We start from the raw sequence: 7609 nt of genomic DNA on the forward strand, positions 1-7609 counted from the left end.
TAACATGGAAGGTAGTAATATTTTATATCTCACGGATAAATTGATATTTTTTACACAAGAAAATTCCATATAACTAAAGAAATGAACAATGTAACCACAATTTTGCAAAGGCGTAGTCATTCTTTTTTCCTACGTTTAAAATTGGTTGTCTTTAAGTGGATCAACCTAACAACAGAAAAATTATGCAATTAAGAAACCAAAGCTCCTTGCATCCCAACTAGGCCATAATTCCCTCAACACATTTCCATTCATTTTTATGGGGGTCTTCATGTCCAATAGATATCGGAACGACAACTCCATAATATTGCTCTTATGTGCAGCGGACAAATCTTTGTTAATTTCAATCAGCCCATCTGTGCAGCACATGATTTCTTCTCTTTGCCTAAAAAATAAACATTGATTATGCATTAAAAACATAAGAGACGAACAATTACATAAACATTAATCGTAATTAGTTAAAGAGTACTTACATCGATATCCCTTGCATCATCAAATCACTAACACCTACAACTCATAAAACAGTGTCATACATACAACAACACTATCCAAAATACCAAGATCAGCATCTGTAACGCCCTATTTAATTATTTGATTATTTTAATGAGTTTAGAATATACTTATATGATTTGTGTGATTTATATGATTTATTTTGATGAGTGATATTTTGTTATGTTATATGTTGGTATTTATTAGTATAATATATATGCTATTTGGTTTAGAAATATATATGTTATAAAAATATATTTGTTATAGAGATATATTTGTTATTTATTATAGAAATATTTTATATTATATATATATATATATATATATATATATATATATATATATATATATATATATATATATATATTAGAATAGAATATTGAGTTTAGGGGTTGTTATGAGATTTTAGAGAGTTTTGGGGGAGAAAGAGAAATAAGATAAAATAGAAAAGAAAAGTTATAAATAGGAGAGACCTAGTTTAGAAAAACATAACGTACGATCAATTTTGGAGAAAAGGGAGAAAAAGCCAAGAGAAGGGAGAACAACCTAGAAAGCGGCGATTTTGAGTTATAAGGTAAAGGTGGAACTAACATTCAATAATCTTGAGTCTATGATTCTGAAAATTGTATTTAACATGTTGTAGGTTTAGTTTTTGAGAATTTGAGAATTAGGGTTAAGAGTGATGATTGTGATGATTTTGAATGAAAGTGAAGTTGAATAATATAGGTTGCTTTTTCTGATTTTTCTTTTCATCTCTGCCCCAAATTTGAAATGAAAACTGGTATTGATTGGTACATAATTGGTCCTAGGTATAAACACGAAAGTTGTAGGTATGGATGTTAGCTTTCTAATGCCATTAGTCTGACGTCAAAACGATTTATAGAACTTGAGTTATCGTCAAATTACTGCACGTAGGTCACAGTGAATTTTTATGAATTTCAGCACAACTTTGTCCGAATTTGAAATGAAAACTGGTATTGATTGGTACAAAATTGGTCTTAGGTGTAAACACGAAAGTTGTAGGTATGCTAGATTTCTAATGCCGTTGGTTTGACTTCAAAAGGATTTATAGAACTTGAGTTATGGTCAAATTACTGCACGTAGGTCACAGTGAATAATTGAATATGATTGATGAATTAGTATATGTATGTATATGTTTGTGAATACGATATTGTCCATGATTGATGAAGTGTTATATGTATATATGATGATTTGATGTTGTTATATTGTGATATAATTGTATATGCATTATTTGAATTATATGTGAAATATTTAAGATATTGTTGAATTGCAATTGATATTTTTATGTGTTGCTGTTGATGTAATCTGCCTATGCTGCTATTGTTATTTAACTAAGTTGCATGAGTCAGTCTAAGTTGATTAAGATGTTGATAATGATGTTCCAAATTATTGGACTATTTAAGAGGTCGTCGAATTAAGATGTTTAAGAGGTCGAGTCCATGCATTAGCATTCAGCGATTGGGGCTTGATGCTCCGGAAGTATAATATAACTCAAATAGCGATTGTGGCTTGATGCTCCGGAAGTATAATAATACTCAAATAGCGATTGGGGCTTGATGCTCCGGAAGTATAATAATACTCAAATAGCGATTGGGACTTGATGCCCCGTATTGGTACCACATGCATATAAGAGGTCTAAGTTGCATAATCGAGTTGGAGTCGCATTTGTCGAGTCAAGGATGTTTATGTGGATAAGTTGTGAAGTTGTAATTGTTTATACAAACTATGATTGAAGTGTTAAATGATATATTATTATCTATAAAGAATGTTAAGATGTTTTTGATGTTGATTAAATATAATTGTTGAATTATATGCTTAATAGTATTGTTTTGTGAAATCTCACCCCTTCTGCTTGGAAATGTTGCTCTACGTATGAGTAACTTGCAGGTAATCAAGAATAGTTGATGTCGTGTGAGCTTTCTCTCTCGTGTGTCTTAGGTGCTCTGATACGTAACGGGATGGGAACTTTGTTATTGCTTTTCTATTCCTTACATATTGTTTTTGAAGATTTATGACTATGTTTTAGATTGAATTTTTATGAGACAAATATGAAGAGGCCTTCGTGCCAAAGACTATTTTAGATGTTTGAATAAATCCCGCTGCGAAGTATTAAACATTATGTTATTGCATTTTGAAGGATAATTAGTTAATTATTCCGTTTATAATTTTAAGAAAAGAAGTGTAACATTCCGTTTATGTGAATTACTCTGATTAATTAAATGAAATTTTTATGTTGGGAAAACGGGGTGTTACAGCATCCACTTGTTTACATGAACTATATGAAAAAATCCATCATATAACTAAAATACAAACACATGTTACAATCACACCTTTTTCACAAAAACTAAAGATCGTTCTAGAGATAATATAGTGACAAGTTAATGTAATATAGTGACAAGTTAATGTTTTCCTATGTTTGTTATGATAGGCATACTAACAAAAAATTATATGCACTTAGCCATATTTTAACAAAGACGTAACCACATTTTTTTCTTCAAATTTTTAGCACTTGACCATTTTTTAACAAAAGTGTGACCACAATTCTTTTGATTAAGAGTTTGACACTAACTCTCTACGTGATATCATTTAGAGGAACAACCAAAGACAGACTAAATAATTTGGGGAAACCTTATGATTGTTTACTAACAATAATACAATGATAAATGAATGTTCTTCTATGTATAACATGTTTAACATGTTTCAAACAAACTAACTTAAAATAGATTCACTTAACCAACACAAATTACCATCCCAAACACATATGCAATTCCCATCAAGTGCAAGCATCAACATAATAAGAGCCTCTGAAACTATATGTTGCAAATATCATATAGACAAGGAGCTAAAATGAGGCAATCCGAAAATAGCTACAAAGATTTTAAAAACATTCTGAACTGAACATCTTAATACTATGATTGAGAGGAAAATAAATTAGTAAAAACTTATGGACAATATTAGTAAAAATCATACATAAAATGAGAAGCAAAATAAATTGAGAGGAAGACTAACCTACAGTTGATATAGTATTAGTAAAACTCATACCATAGTATTGGGAAGTTTAGGGAGGTAGACCCTTTCAAATGAATTGAGCCACCCATTAAGAAGATTGAAAGTTTTCCCTTGTTAAGTGGCATATGTTACGGTGTTAGTAAAACTTACAAATGATAGGTAAAGTTTCAAAGCTTTTCTTGATACTTTAACTCATCATTCATTAACATGAATTTTTAGCGCCATTAAAAATGCTTTCTCAAACTAAAAATATCACTTTATTTTCACTTAGCTAATTTTTATATTTTCACCGTTTATATACATCTATTTGAAACTAAAAATGGGACATGGTATTGACACACAAAGATTGTCATACAAATATTTGAAACTAAAAATGGGACATGATATTGACACACAAAGATTGTCATGAACTAACCGAACAACAAAAGAAATATTAAAAAAATGGAAGAATCATACACAAACTAAATTGAAGTTATTAGAAATCAAAGGGATTCTGCACCAATGTGATTCTTTCAAAATTAGAAATCAAATTACAAATTTACAATTCAATCTTCTCACAAACACATATCAACATGTGTAGTCGTATATAAACAACAGTGAATCCCAAATTGTGTTCTCAAATGAAACGAAAAAACACTGATTCTAAATGAATCTCACAGAAAATGAAAAAACAATGACAATGAGGTAAATCTCAAACAAAAACATAATTGAGAATATTAGGATTTTCAATCCTGAAGAAAACACTGCAAAATTAAACTGAAGAAATCATACTGGTTTGTGAAGAGGGAGAAGCTGATGAATATGTGCGTTGAGAGGTTTGGATCTCGTTTTCTTCGGCTTTAGAGTGTGGCGGCGATGACGAATCAACACAAACTTGATATTAAATCGTCGGCATGGTGGAATTTGTGTGTTGCAGATGGTGGTGAGAGAGATCTGTTTTGGGTTTAGAGAGAGAAAGGAGAAGAGGACAATGAAAGAGAAAATGGTAAAATATCTAAAATATCCCTGCCACATAAGGGGTGTTGACAAGTGGTATAGAAAAAAGGTGGTCTACCAATCTTTTCCCATTATTATATGTCCTACATTTTCACCAATTACTCGTTCTCTCTTCACCACACATTTTCATCAATTACACATTCATCGTTCTCTCTTCACCGCCGAACCCACCATCGAGCTCCACCGTCGTGATTCTCTCTTCACCGCCAAACTCAATCGAGCTTCATCGTAAAATCCACCTCCTCGACCGTCATGATTCTCTCTTCACCGCCAAACTTCACAATTCATCTATTTGGATCTCTTAATTCATTTATTTGGATCCTCTCAATTCATCGATTTAGAACAATTCAAGTGGAACAATGGAACTCTCACTGTCAAGCTTCACACCGTCCAACTTCACTGTCGAATCTCACCTTCGAATCATCGAGCTTCACTCTTTCTTCCTAAGGTAACATTTCTTAGATTAATCTTTTGTTTCTCGTTTTTGTTTTCGCTTCCGCGCATTCGATTTCGTTTAGATCTCATCAAAATTATCTTCGATCCATGCTTTATTTCTGTCATGAATTGCAATTTAACTCAATTTTTTGCAATTTAACCCAATTTTTGTTCCCGTGGATTTGTTATTTATGCCTTTTAGATTTGTAATCAGCCGGAAAAAAAAAGTTGTTTAGAGTTAACTTAATTTTTTGCAATTTAACTCGCAGTTTTGTGAATTTTTTGAAATCTATGTTTGTTTGATGTTGCCGCAGGCGTAAGTATATGAAATGTAACTGAAGTTTTATGTTGAGAAGTAGTAGTGATTAATGAGTAGTGTGTCTGCATGTCCGTGTTTGTTGTTCATAGAAATGAATTGCCATTTTATGATTTGTTTAATGTTGCCGCATGTGTAAGTATAAGAAACTTGACTTAAGTTTTATGTTGAGAAGTAGTAGTAATTAATCTCTGTTTTCGCTCTTTTCGTGTTGAATTGAAAGCACTGGAAGTTCCTTCCAATTCGTACAACAAACTGGACACACGTGCAAGGGTTGCTTCGTCTTGTGATTTGACATACAAGGGAAATGAAAAATGTGAGAGCATAACCATATTTTTAAATTGAATACTCAAGCTAAATGATTGTTGCAAATGTTGTGTGTGGGTGTGCGTGCGCGCGTACGTGCTTGACTGGCCACTACTCATTATCCTATTGTATTGACATCTGTTACTCATTACTGGGTGACTGATTTGGTGGATATGAAGAGAAACCAGCAGCATCTGGTAAGTTGAAGCTATAACTTTATATTGTACTATGTATCTATTATATGCTTTTGTATATAAATCATTTTTCTTTTTTGGAGCTAGTAACATGATCACTGTCTTGTTTTTGCATGATTTTAGGAAAAAATGGTTTTTTCATCTGCATTTGATCACTTGATTATATTGCTAACTTAATTTAGGATGCTTCTTGTAACGCCCTACTTCTATTAAAGCAAAAAAACACACGAATAATATAAATATTTAAGAAATAGACGCCATGTCATCAACAAAATCCAAACCAACATGAATGTATAAAAATTCTCAACAATTGCAGCGGATATAAACCATACATCATCATAAAAATTCTCCAAATCCCGACAAATGGGTAAATCTCCAAAATATAAATAAATCCAAAATAAACAATAGAGAAATCGTAAGACCGACACCTAGATCAGAGCCTATCCTAGACTCTAATGAAATGATAACGAAGATAGCTCCCGCTATCCAAGCAATCACCAAGCAACTCACCCAAGCAACTAATCTTGCATGTCGTCTACCCATCCATACAGATAGGTAGGCGGTCAAAACCACTAGGGGTAAGCTTTACATCAATCATAATCCACATAAACAGTTTGACATGAATGAATCAAATCAAGTATCTATTAATTAAACATGAGCGATTAATTTCAATATACACAGTCATGCAACAATTTCAATTCTCACAAATATGTGTTCATCAAATACACTTATCATCAACAATCATCATTCAAATGCAACAAATAAGACTCATGCCAATATGATATGCGCCTAATCCCGACACATATATGCATGTGGTACCAAATCACCTCAAGGTCGTCACCCATGATGCAACAAAAACATCATATGTAAGATTTCACACTCGTCTTACATTATCATCGAAATAAAAGAGTACCCTTCCTTTATAACATTAAATCTCAACATGACTATGATGCATGGACATACAAGCAAAGACTCAACAATTGCATTATCAAGTATTTACGTCCACACAACAATCAAGTCATAATTCAATTAAGAGTCATCATCACATTGTCATCATAATCATCAATAATCATCAACATTATTCAATATCAACTACATAATATAGTTTCATCACTCCAAGTACTTCTCATATTTCAAGTAAGAGAAAATACAACACCCTATGATAAATATCATATCCAACACTTAACAATTCATTCACACATCTTCATTTAGTCTTATAAAGCAAGTCACGAAGGATTTATAAGGTAATTGGCTTTAAGAAATGGTTTCCGACAAAATCCGTATCAAGTGGCAAAACGGCCAACATTGATACTTTTCAAAACAAGGAACTTATTCAAGTTTGAAAACTAACAAATCAATCTTAATCAATCATGTAGTCATGAGCTTAAGCCACTTACAAACTATTAAGCATTAGTCCAAAGAATAGCTTAAGTTCGTATGAGAAAACCCAAGTTCACATTTTCCACATTCCCACCCGAAAATCAAGTTTGACATGATTAAGACATTAAGCCAACTTTACAAGCCTTGCCTAAGTTCACATGAACTGTATACCAAACTTGTAATTTCTATTAGTTCACAAAAGTTCATTCTCGAAAAAATCCGAAATTTCTAAAAGTTCAAGTTTCAACCAAAATAGAAAATCCCAAATTCGAATGAGTAAATCATGTTCCAGTAGGTTTAGGAGTACAAACAGAGATTAAACAAGTTGAAAGAAGTATTTTATAAAGCTCGGATTGGCCCCCTAAATCCCGGAACGAAAATCAAAGGTTGCTGAAACTGGGCTGGTTCGCTTAAGCGACAACCTTGTTCGCTTAAGCGAACAAGTTCCAGTAGCTAACAGAAAAGT

At 32.2% G+C, this 7609-nt stretch overlaps 1 long non-coding RNA gene across 1 annotated transcript; it reads right to left on the reverse strand.

Annotated features, from left to right (window-relative positions):
* LOC120576159 (uncharacterized) lies at positions 1-4472 on the reverse strand. The gene is made up of 3 exons (XR_005642275.1): positions 4288-4472; positions 471-504; positions 1-382 (listed from the first exon to the last, which is right to left on the reverse strand). It is a non-coding gene; the product is annotated as an uncharacterized lncRNA (long non-coding RNA).
* Positions 4473-7609: the final 3137 nt, after the last annotated feature.

This window comes from Medicago truncatula, chromosome 6, assembly GCF_003473485.1.
Source record: "Medicago truncatula cultivar Jemalong A17 chromosome 6, MtrunA17r5.0-ANR, whole genome shotgun sequence".
NCBI classification, from domain to species: Eukaryota; Viridiplantae; Streptophyta; class Magnoliopsida; order Fabales; family Fabaceae; genus Medicago; species Medicago truncatula.